The 17,898-nt window shown below is 41.4% G+C and overlaps 1 protein-coding gene across 1 annotated transcript in view; it reads right to left on the bottom strand.

Annotated features, from left to right (window-relative positions):
* The window catches only part of LOC124544740 (endoglucanase E-4-like), a 383,436-nt gene extending 366,091 nt beyond the window's left edge, over positions 1–17,345 (bottom strand). The window contains exon 1 of the mRNA XM_047123399.1: positions 17,196–17,345. The gene's annotated coding sequence lies outside the window, so the exon portion shown is untranslated. The remainder of the gene's footprint in view (positions 1–17,195) is intronic.
* Positions 17,346–17,898: the final 553 nt, after the last annotated feature.

Genomic DNA, 17,898 nt, shown 5'->3' with positions numbered 1-17,898 from the left:
CGGTTTCAGACTGCAGCGCTCCAAGTAAGTTATTCAAACTTTCAACTTAAAGTTAACCAATAAGCACAAATGTTGTGTAGTGATGTTTGCTCATTCAAACGCTCGTAGGGGTCTTTCATTAAATTTCCACAAGCACAGTTTTCAAACTGAGGATGCCTGCCAAGGCTTTGCGGAAAGCAAGTATCATGCAAAGGGATCGTTTAGTCGGCGCGAGCACTTTACGGAGATGCTCAACAAATTCCTGTGACAGACGCTACAAGAGAGTCGTAGTTGTTTACCGTTGAGATTCCGAGGGAATACGTTCGGGGAAGAGTCGGACAACATACTGCTTCCTCCCACATGAGTCTCGAGAAATGACCACAACGAGAAAAACCGAGTTCTGACTTGGCAGAAAATCCTAAGAAATTTTGGTCTTATGTCAAAGCGGTAGGTGCATCAAAACAAAATGTCCAGACACTCTGTGACCAAAATGGTACTGAAACAGAGGATGACAGACTAAAGGCCGAAATACTAAATGTCTTTTTCCAAAGCTGTTTCACAGAGGAAGACTGCACTGTAGTTGTAGATGACAAAATGGTAGATATCGAAATAGACGACAAAGGGATACAGAAACAATTAAAATCGCTCAAAAGAGGAAAGGCCGCTGGACCTGATGGGATACCAGTTCGATTTTACACAGAGTACGCGAAGCAACTTGCCCCTCTTCTTGCAGCGGTGTACCGTAGGTTTCTAGAAGAGCGAAGCGTTCCAAAGGATTGGAAAAGGGCGCAACTCATCCCCGTTTTCAAGAAGGGACGTCGAACGGATGTGCAGAACTATAGACCTATATCTCTAACGTCTATCTGTTGTAGAATTTTGGAACACGTATTATGTTCGAGTATAACGACTTTTCTGGAGACTAGAAATCTACTCTGTAGGAATCAGCATGGGTTTCGAAAAAGACGCTCGTGCTATTCGTCCACGAGACTCAGAGGACCATACACACGGGTTCCCAGATAGATGCCGTGTTTCGTGACTTCCGCAAGGCGTTCGATACAGTTCCCCACAGTCGTTTAATGAACATACTAAGAGCATATGGAATATCAGACCAATTGTGTGATTCGATTGAAGAGTTCCTAGATAACAGAACGCAGCATGTCATTCCCAATGGAGAGAAGCCTTCCGAAGTAAGAGTGATTTCAGGTGTGCATCAGGGGAGTGTCGTGGGACCGTTGCTATTCACAATATACATAAATGATCTTGTGGATGACATCGGAAGTTCACTGAGGCTTTTTGCAGATGATGCTGTGGTATATCGAGAGGTTGTAACAATGGAAAATTCTACCAAAGTGCAGGAGGATCTGCAGCGAATTGACGCATGGTGCAGGGAATGGCAATTGAATCTCAATGTAGACAAGTGTAATGTACTGCGAATACATAGAAAGATAGATCCGTTATCATTTAGCTACAATATATCAGGTCAGCAGTTGGAAGGAGTTAATTCCATAAATTATCTGGGAGTACGCATTAGGAGTGATTTAAAATGGAATGATCATATAAAGTTGATCGTCGGTAAAGCAGATGCCAGACTCAGATTCATTGGAAGAATCCTAAGGAAATGCAATCCGAAAACAAAGGAAGTAGGCTACAGTAAGCTTGTTCGCCCACTGCTTGAATACTGCTCAGCAGTGTGGGATCTGTAGCCGACAGGGTTGATAGAAGAGATAGAGAAGATCCAACAGAGAGCAGCGCGCTTCGTTACAGGATCATTTAGTAATCGCGAAAGCGTTACGGAGATGACAGATAAACTCCAGTGGAAGACTCTGCGGGAGAGACGCTCAGTAGCTCGGTACGGGCTTTTGTTGAATTTTCGAGAACATACCTTCACCGAGGAGTCAAGCAGTAATTGCTCCCTCCTACGTATATCTCGCGAAGAGACCATGAGGATAAAATCAGAGAGATTAGAGCCCACACAGAAGCATACCGACAATCCTTCTTTCCACGAACAATACGAGACTTGAATAGAACCGATAGAGGTACTCAAGGTAGCCCCCGCCACACACCGTCGGGTGGCTTGCGGAGTATGGATGTAGACGTAGATGTAGATGTAGAAACTGGAACTAATACAGAGGTTTACCGACTATCACTCTCCCTAGGCCCCATTCGGAAATGGGACATGGAAGGGGATGGGGGGATCAGGAAGTGATACCAGAAGTATCCTTCCCCATTGACAGGTGGTTTGTGGAGTGTTGATATAGATGTGACTTTAAATGCTAATCTTCCTGTTTTTCGTTCCACGGTTATCACCCTCATGTCTACCCATCAGGTGAAACGTTTCCATTATCACCACTTATGAAGCAGAGTGCGGTGAATTGTATATCTGCCACAGATCAGCTGCTTCGAGCTGGTCGGGTGGAATGGAACTGAGATACAAATACGGAGGCACAGTGCGAGAGGAAGAGAGAGGGAGAAACAGACAGTCGGCTGCGATTGCAAAAGTGTGCCACAGCGCGGCGCACACCAGACTTTCCTCGCCAGCGGCCGGTCGCGCGTGGTGGCCACGAGCACCAGCCCGCAGGTCAGCAACTCTGGCTGTGGGACCACCAGGGGAGCGGCCGCCGCTACTGATGACGTCACGATGCGCGCCAGACTTAACAGTTAGGCACTGTGCGAAGCTGTTGTAGCCCAGTCTTCCGACGCTGGGCCCTTGTTGGAAGTGTACCAAATGCGACTACCAACGGGTGGGTGAAACCACAGTTGCTGCCGCTGGTAGTCCCGAGAAACTCATATCCTGCTACCCGGTCGGTTTCCCTAAACTTTGTATCTTCGCCGGCCGAAGTGGCCGAGCGGCTCTAAGCGCTACAGTCTGGAGCCGCGCGACCGCTACGGTCGCAGGTGCGAATCCTGCCTTGGGCATGGATGTGTGTGATGTCCTTAGGTTAGTTAAGTTTAAGTAGTTTTAAGTTCTAGGGTGTTAACAGGTGTTGACATATGTGAAAATTACCGAATAATCAGTTTAATAAGTCACAGCTGCAAAATACTAACGCGAATTCTTTACAGACGAATCGAAAAACTGGTAGAAGCCGACCTCGGGGAAGATCAGTTTGGATTCCGCAGAAATGTTGGAACACGTGAGGCAATACTGGCCCTACGACTTATCTTAGAAGAAAGATTAAGGAAAGGCAAACCTACGTTTCTAGCATTTGTAGATTTAGCTTTTGACAATGTTGACTGGAATACTCTCTTTCAAATTCTGAAGGTGGCAGGGGTAAAATACTGAGAGCGAAACGCTATTTACAATTAGTATAGAAAGCAGATGGCAGTTACAAGAGTCAAGGGACATGAAAGGGAAGCAGTGGTTGGGAAGGGAGTGAGACAGTGTTGTAGCCTCTCCCCGATGCTATTCAGTCTGTATATTGAGCAAGCAGTAAAGGAAACAAAAGCAAAGTTCGGAGTACGCATTAAGATCCATGGAGAAGAAATACAAACTTTGAGGTTCGCCGATGACATTGTAATTCTATCAGAAACTGCAAAGGACTTGGAAGAGCAGTAGAACGGAATGGACAGTGTCTTGAAAGGAGGGTATAAGACGAACATCAACAAAAGCAAAACGAGGATGATGGAATGTAGTAGAATTAAGTCGGGTGATGCTGAGGGAATTAGATTAGGAAATGAGACACTTAAAGTAGTGAAAGAGTTTTTCTATTTGGGGAGCAAAATAACTGATTATGGTGGACGTAGAGAGGATATAAAATGTAGACTGGCAATGGCAAGGAAAGCATTTCTGAAGAAGAGAAATTTGTTAACATCGAGTATAGATTTAAGTGTCAGGAAGTCATTTCGGAAAGTATTTGTATGGAGTGTAGCCGTGTATGGAAGTGAAACATGGACGATAAATAGTTTAGACAAGAAGAGAATAGAAGCTTTCGAAATGTGGTGCTACAAAAGAATACTGAAGATTAGATGGGTAGATCACATAAGTAATGAGGAGGTATTGAACAGAATTGGGGAGAAAAGGAGTTTGTGGCACAACTTGACTAGAGGAAGGGATCGGTTGGTAAGACATGTTCTGAGGCCTCAAGGGATCACCAATTTAGCATTGGAGGGCAATGTGGAGGGTAAAAATCGTAGAGGGAGACCAAGAGATGAATACACTAAGCAGATTCAGAAGGATGTACGCTGCAGTACGTACTGGGAGATGAAGAAGCTTGCACAGGGTAGAGTAGCATGGAGAGATGCATCAAACCAGTCTCAGGACTGAAGACCACAACAACAACAACAAGTTCTAGGGGACTGATGACCTCATAAGTTAAGTCCCATAGAGTCATTTGAACCTTCCACTTGTACCTGTTTGGTACCATCCCAGTACGTCTACTGATACGAACGAAGAAACGACTGATGCAAGCATTTGAAGGTCAACTCGTATTTTTACACGTCGATAAGATCACAGGGTCGAGTAGATCACAGGTACTGGAAAGCACACAGGTCAATTTCTGGGCTGCCAGCGGCGTGAATACCCAGGAACAACGATGAAGGACATAGTGCCAAGGGCATGACACAAAGACAACGCAGTCAGCGGATGGAATATAATACTCGTGTTAATTTTTTTTTTTGTGATCTCATTTTGTTCGTTACAGTTCGTTGCAATTTTTCGTGGCGGACTTTCCCTGACGCCCGTTGAAGTTCGTTATTGATCCATGCACTCAGTTTTTTTATTACAGAGGGCAGCTAACCCTCTGACCGAACACGCTGAGCTACCGTGCCGGCGTGTTAATTCGGCTAACCAAAGTCAGAATAAACGGGGCACCCTTCGAAACACTAGTCCATATGCTTAAGGAGTGTCTGAAAGATCTGCGCTGGAGTACACAACATCGGTATAGCTGACACGTGCTACACTTTCGGCAAGGATACTAAGAATAGAGAGGCGGATACTCAGAATATCGATCAACGGCCACTACCCAACAGAAACATGAACTCTCTAGGCGCATCTGTTGGAAGCCTGAAACTAATTAGGATGAAACAGTCGAATTCAGTTGCAACGAAATGTTGTGTATATAAAGATATCAAAGTTGCGGAGCGCAACTGGAAGAGGATTGCTTGGGCATAAGAACACTACACGAAGTTCTCAAGACAAGCAGAAGACTAGAAAGCGGAATCGCATCAACCGACATACAAAAACGTGTAATTCAGACGTTGAACTACCCACGACCGTGATATGTATCAATACAACGAACAGGCGGTGGAGAAAATATTATCAGCGTCAATATCATTATCATGTATCTACAGAGAGAAGAAGAACAAGAACAGGAAGGCGATTCAAACGTAACACAGTAAAATTACACAAGAAGGCTACAACAATAATCAACATACGACTAACGATTCAATGAACTGTAAAGCAGCAACATAAATGATATTCTTCTCGCCGGCCATTGTGGCCGAGCGGTTCTAGGCGCTTCAGTCCGGAATTGCACTGCTGCTACGGTCGCAGGTTCGAATCCTGCCATGGGCATGGATGTGTGTGATGTCCTTAGGTTAGTTAGGTTTAAGTAGTTCTATAGCGGACTGATGACCTCAGATGATAAGTCCCACAGTGCTTAGAGCCATTTGAACCATTTTGATATTCTTGTCGATGCAGAACAAACATTACCCTAACAGCATTAGAATGGCAGAAAAGAATTTTACTCTGTAACCGGCTTCATTAAGACATGTGTGAGAATACTAAACAAGAGGTTAAAAATTATATCTGAGGGTTTATTAGGCAAAAAACAAATGCCATATCGGTGGAGGGGGGGAGGGGCAGGAGTATTTATAATTACACAAATAATCCAAAAACAGAGTATAATACGGAAACCCATATAGCACTTATGTGTTTCATTACAGCATTTGATGATGTTGACAGAAACTGTGGAGCATTATGAGCACAAGAGAGATATTAAAACAAAAGTTTGAAACAGACTTTGCAAATACATGACGGTAATTTTAGATATAAATGATACTCTAACACAGCATAGGACCAAAAACAAAGAAATTAGACAAACAACAGTTAGATGATGCAACTCGTAAAACTGAATGAAATTTTTGACTGTGAATTAAAATTAACAGAAATTTCCGTTTGAATATCCTGTTATATATCGGCAACGCTACATTTATGGCGGAGAGCGAAGATGGCCTACAAAGGGAAATACATTTATTACGTAGGATTCGTGAAGAGTACCATTTGACGATTACAGAAAAGAAGAAGATGCGTTATACGGGAAAACGCTATGTTCGGACATAAGAAATATTGTGAGAAAATGAAACACCTACAGACGTTTTTATGAGTTTATTTATTTTGTAGCTACCAGTTTCGGCGCTTCAGTGCGCCATCTTCAGGCTTGTATGCATAATACAGTAACGAAAACATTATCAACTTATCAGTCATGCAACATAAAGACAGATTAAAAACAGAATGAGAATCAAGGACAAGACTCTACAAGTGAATTTACATTAAAAATTTGATCAAACGAACAGATATATCCATTTTCATATAACTGAAGTATACCATAAGGAATTTCCATTTTATACATTGTAAAATTATATTAGTTTTCAACTTAAATAATTATTCCATGATTTTTATTATCCAGTCGGATGTACATTATCTGCAAAACCCTGAAATAACTTACTGAAAGACAAAGTAACTACAGAAGGTGAGGAATGTATAAAGGAGACAACACCTCATAAACAAGCAAACGAAAGGAACATGACCTATGTGTCGTGTCAAAATATAAAATGCTCAGTTGTGCACAGTTGAACAGCATAGTTATATCATATACATAAAATGAATGTCCAAGACGTGTCAGAGGACCAAATATAAGACCAATCAGAGATCATAACATACGTAGAACATGTGAAAAACACCTACAAGAACCTGTTCGTGTTGAACAATATTCATATCGGAATGCATCCACATATCATGTACTGCCACGAAACAACCCCACACGGGGACACTAAGTAACCCGCGAGGATGCAGTGCACCATAAAAGATGAGTCAACAATATATACACATGAAATATCAGAAAAGCTTTTCTGACGAACCGCTCAAAGTGTGTTAAACATAAGTAAACACAAAAAATAAAATGAGATCTAAAATAACATATAGTTATGAATAAATGTACTGTAACCAGTACACACCTACGTCTTTCGATGACATTAAAACCAAAAGATAGTACATCCATGCAATTAAAATTTCAAACGAAAATACCGGCCATATAAATCGCGTAAAAGACAAGCAACATTATTAATTGACCAGTGAGGAGACCACAATACATGCCAAGTACTGTAGCTCTTCCAGCTAAGCCCACATGAAGCAGAGTGCTTGCCAAGTTGTGAACCTTTTTCGTTTGGTCCACTACTGCAACGTTTAGTGGAGTCTTACAACCTAAATGCTTTGGTTAGACGAAGCATATCCATGCAATCTTCTCGGGTTTGTGATCCACTGAGAAATGGTGATAGCTGAACGAAATCTCGTTTGCGTGGAGTGAAAAATGTTACATAACTTTTCGATTCCTTTCAGTGTTAACTTGATATCGATTAATTTTCCATACACATTGAAAGGCCACCATGTATGTGATGGTTCTGGTCCTCAGAGTCAAACAGTGGTAAGTAAGGAGTACATACACAGAATATTTCTCTTGAATGGTCGCCTTCTTTTAACCATGCCCATGAGACGTCGGTAGCTCCCAGCCTCATTACATAATTGGTACCTTCGCTACAATATCTAATTCTCGTAATAATAAAGAACAACCGCCTTCAGCCTCTAATCGTGATTTTATTAAAATGCCGATGCATTTCGAGCCCTGGGGGCTCATCTTCAGGAGCTTTGTTAGTTTAGTTCTGGGTCTGGAAAGGTCACATTCTTGTATTACAAAATGCCACTTTATGAAGTGTAAGTTTATAAAATTATGATAAATCGAAAAGTAACTTGCTGTTTGTAGTAGTAGGTGTTTGAATCTGGGAAATGTTTATGTAAAAATACACACTTACTATTAAACAGCACATTTGCAGAAACATTATGACATGCCATATTTTCGAACACAATTCAAAACAAGTCAAAGAATTGTTACGAATTCGCAGATATTATTTACATGGTGTTAAATTATTATTTACATAGATATATTTAATAATACAAATAAAGAATTTTTACAGATACGCAGATATTATTTACATGGTGTTAAATTATTATTTACATAGATATCTTTAATAATACAAATATTTGTAAATGTGGTAAACGTGCCTATATCTTATGAAATTGTCACATTGTCAAATACCGGTACTGATTTCTGTAGAAAAAATAACAGTTCTGAAGAAAAAGAAACATGTATTTCATGGTTGGTTGGTTGGTGTGGTCTTCAGTCCTGAGACTGGTTTGATGCAGCTCTCCATGCTACTCTATCCTGTGCAAGCTTTTTCATCTCCCAGTACCTACTGCAACCTACATCCTTCTGAATCTGCTTAGTGTATTCATCTCTTGGTCTCATTCTACGATTTTTACCCTCCACGCTGCCCTCCAATACTAAATTGGTGATCCCTTGATGCCTCAGAACATGTCCTACCAACCGATCCCTTCTTCTGGTCAAGCTGTGCCACAAACTTCACTTCTCCCCAATCCTATTCAATACTTCCTCATTAGTTATGTGATCTACCCATCTAATCTTCAGCATTCTTCTGTAGCACCACATTTCGAAAGCTTCTATTCTCTTCTTGCCCAAACTATTTATCGTCCATGTTTCACATCCATACATGGCTACACTCCATACAAATACTTTCAGAAATGACTTCCTGACACTTAAATCTATACTCGATGTTGACAAATTTCTCTTCTTCAGAAACGCTTTCCTTGCCATTGCCAGTCTACATTTTATATCCTCTCTACTTCGACCATCATCAGTTATTTTGCTCCCCAAATAGAAAAACTCCTTTACTACTTTAAGTGTCTCATTTCCTAATCTAATTCCCTCAGCATCACCCGACTTAATTAGACTACATTCTATTATCCTTGTTTTGCTTTTGTTGATGTTCATCTTATATCCTCCTTTCAATTTCAATCAATATGTATTTCATAATGTAAGCATTTCGTAAGATGTAGGCACATTTACCGTACTCACAAATATTTATATTATTAAAGATATCTACGTAAATAATAATTTAACACCTTGTAAATAAAATCTGTATATTTGTAAAAATGCAGCATCTTCACGTTCGAAATTCTTTGACTTATTTTGAATTGTGTTCGAAAATATGCCGTGTCAAAATGCTTCTACAAATGTGCTGTTTCATAGAAAGTGTGTATGTGTACATAAACATTCTCCAGACCCATATACCTACTACTACGAACAATAAGTTACTATTCGACTTATCGGTTTTATAGACTTATATTTCATAATGTGGCTTTTTGTAACACAACAATGTGATCTTACCAGGCCCAGAACTAAACGAAAGGTAAAGTTGAAGTAGACTGTCAAAGCACTTGAAGATGAGCCCCCAGGGCTCGAAAGGCATAATTCATTTTAATAAAATCATAATTAGTGGCTAAAGGTTGTTCTTTACTATCACAAAAGTAATACAGCCACAGAAGAAACGCTGCAGACAATGGATCTATCTCTTGTCGAGTACGGCGAAATTCATTTCGGGAAACGCGTAAGTGGTCCGACCAGACTGCGGTTATGTACACGATAATACTAAAATGCTGTCCCCCCCCCCCCCTCCAAGACGGACGTGGGTGTTGCATCTGGCGGAACCGCAAGCTAAGCAATAGATTCTCTTCGACTTAGCATCTGGCAGATGGCCAGGTCCTATAAGACGATTAACAACCTACTGCAGCCAAAATGTTGACCCAAAATTTTGTTTCCATGTAACTCCGTGTGAAGAAGAATAACACAATTTATACTGCAGTATTTTATTCTTTAATCACGACTAGCTTGTTTCTCCCATTGTGGCGATTTTCAAGTGGTACCTGTGGGACATGCATGTGACCTTTCCATAGCAGAGCAAACGTGTTAGAAACATGACGTATGAAGGTGACACATGTCTTCGCATGTGATACTTGAAAACGTCAAAAATAATTATTCATGGTCGGCCGAAGTGGCCGAGCGGTTCTAGGCGCTTCAGTCCGGAACCGCGCTGCTGCTACGGTCGCAGGTTCGAATCCTGCCTCGGGCATGGATGTGTGTGATGTCCGTAGGTTAGTTAGGTTTAAGTAGTTCTAAGTACTAGGGGACTGATGACCTCAGAAGTCCCATAGTGCTCAGAGCCATTTGAACAATTTGAATTATTCATGGCTGAACAATAGATTAACTTAAGAATAAAGGAGCCTAGGTGGAAGAAGAGACGGTGTTACCTTTTTTATGGTTCTTTGGGGCTGCAAAACCCCACAGAAAGCAACTAAATGTACAGCATGTGTATCTGGATTCTCACAGCCAAATATTCAAACTGTTAAAATGAAGGACACATTTAGAGCAGGTCTATCTGTCAGTAATACGTTTGTGTGCGCACTGCAGCAACGTTAGAATTATTATGCGCAAATCACTGCACAAACTCTATACAAGATACGAAATCTGGTGTTCTTGAGCCTTTACTTTCTGAAAGTGGTAAACATGTGCTCTAACATCATGACCTAGTAGGTAGTGTCGGAAGTTCCATGCGGCTTTTCGCTGATGTTGCAGTAGTATACAGAGAAGTTGCAGCATTAGAAAATTGCAGCGAAATGCAGGAAGATCTGCAGCGGACAGGCAATTGGTGCAGGGAGTGGCAACTGACCCTTAACATAGACAAATGTAATGTATTGCGAATACATAGAAAGAAGGATCCTTTGTTGTATGATTATATGATAGCGGAACAAAACTGGTAGCAGTTACTTCTGTAAAATATCTGGGAGTATGCGTACGGAACGATCTGAAGTGGAATGATCATACAAAATTAATTGTTGGTAAGGCGAGTGCCAGGTTGAGATTCATTGGGAGAGTCCTTAGAAAATGTAGTCCATCAACAAAGGAGGTGACTTACAAAACACTCGATCGACCTATACTTGAGTATTGCTCATCAGTGTGGGATCCGTGCCGGCCGGAGCGGCCGAGCGGTTAAAGGGGCTACAGTACGGAACCGCACGACCGCAACGTCGCAGGTTCGAATCCTGCCTCGGGCATGGATGTGTGTGATGTCCTTAGGTTAGTTAGGTTTAAGTAGTTCTAAGTTCTAGGGGACTTATGACCACAGCAGTTGAGTCCCATAGTGTTCAGAGTCATTTTTTTGTGGGATCCGTACCGGGTCGGGTTGACAGAGGAGATAGAGAAGATCCAAAGAAGAGCTGCGCGTTCCGTCACAGGGTTATTTGGTAAGCGTGATAGCGTTACGGAGATGTTTAGCAAACTCAAGTGGCAGACTCTGCAAGAGAAGCGCACTGCATCGCGGTGTAGCTTGCTGTCCAGGTTTCGAGAGGGTGCGTTTCTGGATGAGGTATAGAATATATTGCTTCCCCCTACTTCTACCTCCCGAGGAGATCACGAATGTAAAATTAGAGAGATTCGAGCGCGCACGGAGGCTTTCCGGCAGTCGTTCTTCCCACGAACCATACGCGACTGGAACAGGAAAGGGAGGTAATGACAGTGGCACGTAAAGTGCCCTCTGCCACACACCGTTTGGTGGCTTGCGGAGTATAAATGTAGATGTAGATGTATGTTGCAGAGGTTGACACGTCTCATGTCAATAGCACGCAACACAGCGTGCGAATTGCTTAATTATCACGAAATGCGTGAAGTTAACAGTCCAACGATCAATCGAAGGTTGTTTCAAGCCAGATGGAGATGGCCGTCACAATAGTACGATAGTTTTACACCTCTAATATTACGTTAGGAGGAAGCTGCCTCTATGAATTTAAATGCGGCAGCTGTTCGGAAAGTGAGGTCCGATAGGTCGCGAAATGGGAAAGACAGTGGAAATCCGATGAAGCTTTGCACAGATGTGTTGGGCAGTGCCTCTAGTATGCCTTTCGATCGCATTACGTTGCTCTTTTCAGTTCTGAGCACACAGTGAGTTTGTGAAGATGCCTAGAACAATAGTGCCTCCTACCAAATATGTGTGCCCCTGCAAGGTTTTACCTGATTTCTTGCAACCCCAAATAACGTATACGTCGTGCGTTTCTTTCTTCCAGACAATATTCTGGGACGCACACTGCAGGGGAAATGAAGACACCCCTGCAGCGTTTGCGATGGAAAGTGGGTGATCACCCACCACAATGGCCTGGGCTTGGCTCCCTCTGATGTTCACCTCTGCTCAAATGAACCGCTAGCTATGAAGACAACATTCTGGCACAGACGACGAGTTTATTCAAAGACAGTTTAGTCGAAGCAGCGCAAAAAGTATGTGGCAGAACGTCTGGAAAGGAAAAAATAAGACAGACAAGTTGGTGGGATGATACCACAATCCAAGCAGTTAGAAGAAAAAATGGAGCATGGAGAAAGTGGTGGAAAACGAAAAATGACGAAGATCATAAAAAATATATAGAAGAAAAGAAGAAGTGCGAATAAATAGTGGAAACAGCAAAGAAAAAGGCATGGGAAGAGTTTACAAAAAAACTTGAACAAGATGTGAAGAGCAATAAGATAATGTTCTATAAAATGATGAAAAATAAAAGGAAGGCTTCTGAAGTAAAGATGGAAACAGAGGACGGTACCATTATTGAAGATCCAGGGAATATAAAAGATCTCTGGAAAGAACATTTTAAGAAGCTGTTAAACGCTGAGGAGCAGGGACATGAGGAAACAACAAACAATGGAGAAATTGAGAGAAGTTGGGAAGCAGAATTAGTACAAATTACACGGGAAGAAATGGAAAAAGCTGTGAAGAAGATGAATGGGGGGAAAGTCCCAGGACCTGATGAAGTATCAGTGGACATGATAAGCGCAGCAGGTCCAGTGGGAATGCAGTGGCTGTATAGAGTGCTATCAAGTGTGTGGAGAAATAGTACAATACCTGACGACTACAGAACAGGAGACATTGTTCCCATCTTCAAGAAAGGCAATAAAAGACTTTGTAAAAACTACAGAGGAATAACCCTTATGAGTCATACAGCCAAGATTTTTGAAAGAATTTTACTAAATCGAATAAGTGAAAAGATAGAAAAGGAGCTGAGTGAAGAACAGCATGGGTTTAGGAAAGGAAGAAGCACGATCGACCTGATATTTTCTATCCGTCAACTGATGGAAAAAAGTTGGTAGTATAACGAAAGGGTGATAATGGTTTTTATAGACATAGAAAAGGCATATGACTCAGTTGACGGGGGAAGACTCTGGGAAGAAATGAAGAAGATAGATATAGAAGATGGATACATTAATGTTGTAAAGACAATGTATAGAGAACACAATTATAGAATTAGAACTCCATTGGGGAACTCTGAATACTTCGAAATAAGACAAGGACTTAAGCAAGGAAGAATTCTATCTCCTGCACTTTTTAATGTTGTTTGGAGGGAATGAATAGGGCAGTTAAAGATATAGTAAAAGAAAAAGACAAAAAGATGATTTTTGCAGACGATATGGTAATATGGGGTGATAAAGAGGTAGATGTACAGTTACAGCTTGATGCGTGGAAGGAAATAATGAAAAGGTATTGATTAAAAATAATTAAAGCTAAGAGTGAAGTAATGGTATTTGGAAGAGAGAAAGGGATCAACGGAAATATTACCTTGAGTGGAGAACCCCTCAAAGTGGTAGAAAGTGTCACTTATTTAGGGAGTGAAATATCTATGGATGGAAGAATAACTAACGAAATTAATAGGAGGTTACAGAAGGGAGGCAATTTCTACCAAACAATAAAACACCTGATGTGGAATAATGAAGTTTCAGAAAGAGCAAAACTCCTTTCGTATAAGAATTATTACATCCCTGTTGTCACCTATGGTGGAGAAACATGGACAATGACAGAAAGGGACTGGAGCAGACTGCAAGCAGGGGAAATGATATTTCTCAGAGCGGTTGAGGGAAAAACAAGAATGGACAGAGTAAGGAATGCAGAGATTAAAAAGGACCTTAAACAAGAAAGTATGAGAGAAGAAATTGAAAGAAAGAGATTAAGATGGTATGGGCATGTTAAGAGGATGCATGGGCAGAGACTCTCCAAAATTATGGAAGAACTAAAGATGGATGGGAAAAGACCTAGAGGGTGCCCAAGAAGATGGGTGTGAGAATATCTGTAGAAAGGAGAGGTGTGACCTGGCAGCAAGTGGAGGAAGAAAAGTGGTGGGAGGACCGAGGGATTCGGATATAGACAGATAGATAGACGACGAACTGCAGACCAGCGTACAGAAGTGGTGGAAAACACGGGCAGCAGCCTTCTAAGACGAATATATTGAAAAGTTGGTACAACGCTACGACAAGAGTCTACGTCGGAGCGGTGACTATGCAGAGAAGTAGCTGGAAGGTGTAGCAAACTGTTGCAAAGAAAACATTTTTGATTTTCACTGTGGACTTGCTCTCCGAATAGCCTTCGTACTTCTTTGAAATGTCAGATCGATCTTTGTGTCATATTTCTTGCTTTTGAGAAGAAAGTACTTTTTTTCCTTTCTTCAATTTAAATCCAAATTTGTAGATGATTTTTCGCCTGGAGAAATGAGCTGCTCGATTCGACGCTAGCTGTGCACTAATTTGTTCTGAATCCATTCCTTACGACTTCTTAAACTTTTCTTTTGACTGCATAACACTGGATAGAATATTTTTTAAACAGAACAAATTACAGGATAAAATACTTGTGGACTTGGTATGTGGGTAAGGCTACTGACTTAACAGGTTGCTGCAGTGACTCATCTGTCACGGGAAGCGGAATTCCCTGGCTAACGGTGAGCTAGTGATCCTTTGTGAGCCGTCTTTAGGCATGTTTTTGTCTCTAGCTGTCACTTCCACTTAGGGGACTGGTTGTCATTTGATAATATATGAGCTGCTGTTGGAACGAGAAGATTGTAGAATGTTGCAGCGCACACTTCGCGCCTTCCAGTATAGGAGTGTTACATAGACAATGGAAGTGGAAAATGGATGGAACAACATATTAATTATCAAAACATAATTGCAACTGATTTATCAAACTGCTTGTCATTCGACGTAATGATTCTCAAAACGTTTCGTTCCTTATCAAGTGAATACCCGACTTGTTCATGATGCGTAAGTTCTGCCACGTGTGTTTGTAATTTTCATGACTGCTTCTTTCTTTCATTGTCCCGTTATGTTGTGTAATTTCCATCATGAAGGAGAGCATAGATATGGTACCAGTCAAGTAATTTATTATCGTGTAGCGGCAGCCACTTCAGGTAGCGATATAGTACACTTATAATAAAAAATGACTAGTAGTAATAACAATCTGGATAAAAATTTTTTATACTTCTAGTATTTGTTGTGGTTGTGAATTCCATTCTTAATGTTCACTACAGATACCGCTGGGGGATTGTGCTGTAGACGTGTTAGAATTCTAAGGTCTCTGAAGAGGTTTCTGCAACATGATCAACTTTACATAATTTCTTATTGTGTGCTTCTGTGGAGAAGGTTATTCCATATACACCATTGAAAATATATACCAAGTAAACTAGGAATTCCATCTGGAAATCGTCACAATGAGAGATATTTATATGTCCAAATCAGGCAAAACTATGTTTTTTGCTGCTGCGTCATTAAATACTGTAACAGACTAAGTTACTCATGGTGAAAAGAGAAGAAACGAGAGCCAACCATCGGATATTCTGCAAATATGGTACTAAACAACTGGCGCATCAAGAGAGACAAATAGTTATTTGAAACAGAGGAGTAGCATATTATACGACGAATTTCTTTACTCCATTGAGCGCTTACGAAACTGAGTAGCGCGAATAGTAACAGTATTTTGTCATTGGATGCAGAATGTATAAATTTTGAAAAAAATATATATATAAACTGGCATACATGTGAAGAGAGATGTCTAAAATTTAGCAAAAATTTGCATAGCAAATTCCAGAAACCGATTTGAAAGCAGCGTTTACTAGTAGTCTTAAGATACGAATACATCTTCCCTCGAAGGCTACTGAGAAGTATGTTTCCGAAAAGAATGGCATGACATGAGTCTGTGGAGTCGATCATGTTCGACTCTTGCGAAGGACGTTATTGCATTGATTTCTTTTTTTTTTTTTTAAAAAAAAGACCTGTCACCGAAGTCCCCTCACTAAATTTCAAGGTCATTTTCACAGCGAACTGAGCCACAACTTGTGTTTTGTGTAGTGGTGATTAGGACAATTTAACGAAAACGAGATTACGAGTATACCCATGAACCACATAAAACCATGTTGTAGGTTTCAAAGGCTGCTATTTCAATAGCAGCACGTAAGAAACAGCAGAGAAAACCTTAAAACGCGACGACAGAAGATGTGTTCGAAATGGTAGCCCGTCTAAATTGTCAAAAATGAATGAGACCGGTAGAAAAAAAGCACTTCTCTTACAATGCCAGAGATCTGGTTACGGTGTATCTGACAACAGTTATTGTGATTATTGAGACCACAAATAATTCAAAGCTTCTGTTGCTATAAACAAGTAAGAATATCGGATTTTACCACAAATTTGAACATAATATGTGATAGAAATATAGACACTACAAACTTATTTGGTGACAATTCATTCGATACATGCGGTGTGTTGAACGATGTCAACTTCTATCAGATGTTCCACTGAAACACTATGAGAGGAAAATCAGTTTAATTTTCATGTCACGTTGTCGTGTCATGTGCTAATTTAATGTGAACGTCACTCGTATCGTCAATTTGAACGTGAAATGTAATACCCCTCAGAAAGAAAGTCTAGAAAACATTTGATATTTCACATGGTTTGGTTATTAACAAGTACATTTTGTATCAACATAATCACCTTTTACTCTACTCAACGATATAGCTACATTGCAGCTTAGATAGTTTATTAAGGACGTACTAGCATGGTGATCAACACAATCAAGCGCGATCGTTTTAACGAAAAAAATTGAGCTCCCAAAAACCCTGGCAACGACGACTGAAAGTCGGAAACGGCTGTTTTATGTGGCAGATAATTTCACCTTCGTATTGACATGGTTTTGTCATTAGTATTTTTTTGAGATGATTTACTGAAAGTTGTACTGCTTTCTTTTTTATCATAAGGTTCTATCAGTTCTGTGGCAGCCGCCATCCTACATCCGCCGCTTACCTCGGTGTCGCGTCTGTGCCTCTTACGACTCCAGAAACAGAGCGGCGAGTCCTTGGTTCGAGCACGGAGATGCCTCACGTATCGATGATCGCGAGCGCGCGCGCCCTTCTGCGAGCCGACCTGTACACCAAACTTCCGTTCTCACCGGCTGTTTGCCGACGACTAACGCCAAGCCTGGACCCCGCACAACACAACCCGCCGTGAGACGACGCCAGCGCCTCTGGCGGACGAGCAGCGCGACACCTCAGTCGGCGGCGTCTTTTCGCTCTCGGGCAAGAAAGCCCGAAAGCCTGTTTGCACGACGACCGCACTTTTTTGACGAGGCGGCTGACAGTCGGCTGTTGTTAACTGCCGATGAACTATGCACTGTCAAAGTAGATCCCAGAACCGCGGAAACTCGATAAATCGCATTGCTGAGCGAGTGCACTACATACTCAAATTTCCACAAAATTTAACTTTAAACTGTATGGACACACGTAACTGCAAGCACAAGAAGTGTACATATGAGACCATTCTGTGCAAGCGTGCACTCAGTCACCAATTATTCCAAAAGTGCTCGAACAATAGTTTGTCTTTCGAATATGTAGAGCTCAGACGACAATGATTTACTGGTTTTGACCGAATTTGCGGCCGGCCGCGGTTGTCTCGCGGTTCTAGGCGCGCAGTCCGGAACCGTGCGACTGCTACTGTCGCAGGTTCGAAT

Source organism: Schistocerca americana, chromosome 8, assembly GCF_021461395.2.
Source record: "Schistocerca americana isolate TAMUIC-IGC-003095 chromosome 8, iqSchAmer2.1, whole genome shotgun sequence".
In the NCBI taxonomy this organism is placed as follows: Eukaryota; Metazoa; Arthropoda; class Insecta; order Orthoptera; family Acrididae; genus Schistocerca; species Schistocerca americana.
This window is presented reverse-complemented; position numbering and strand designations above follow the sequence as displayed.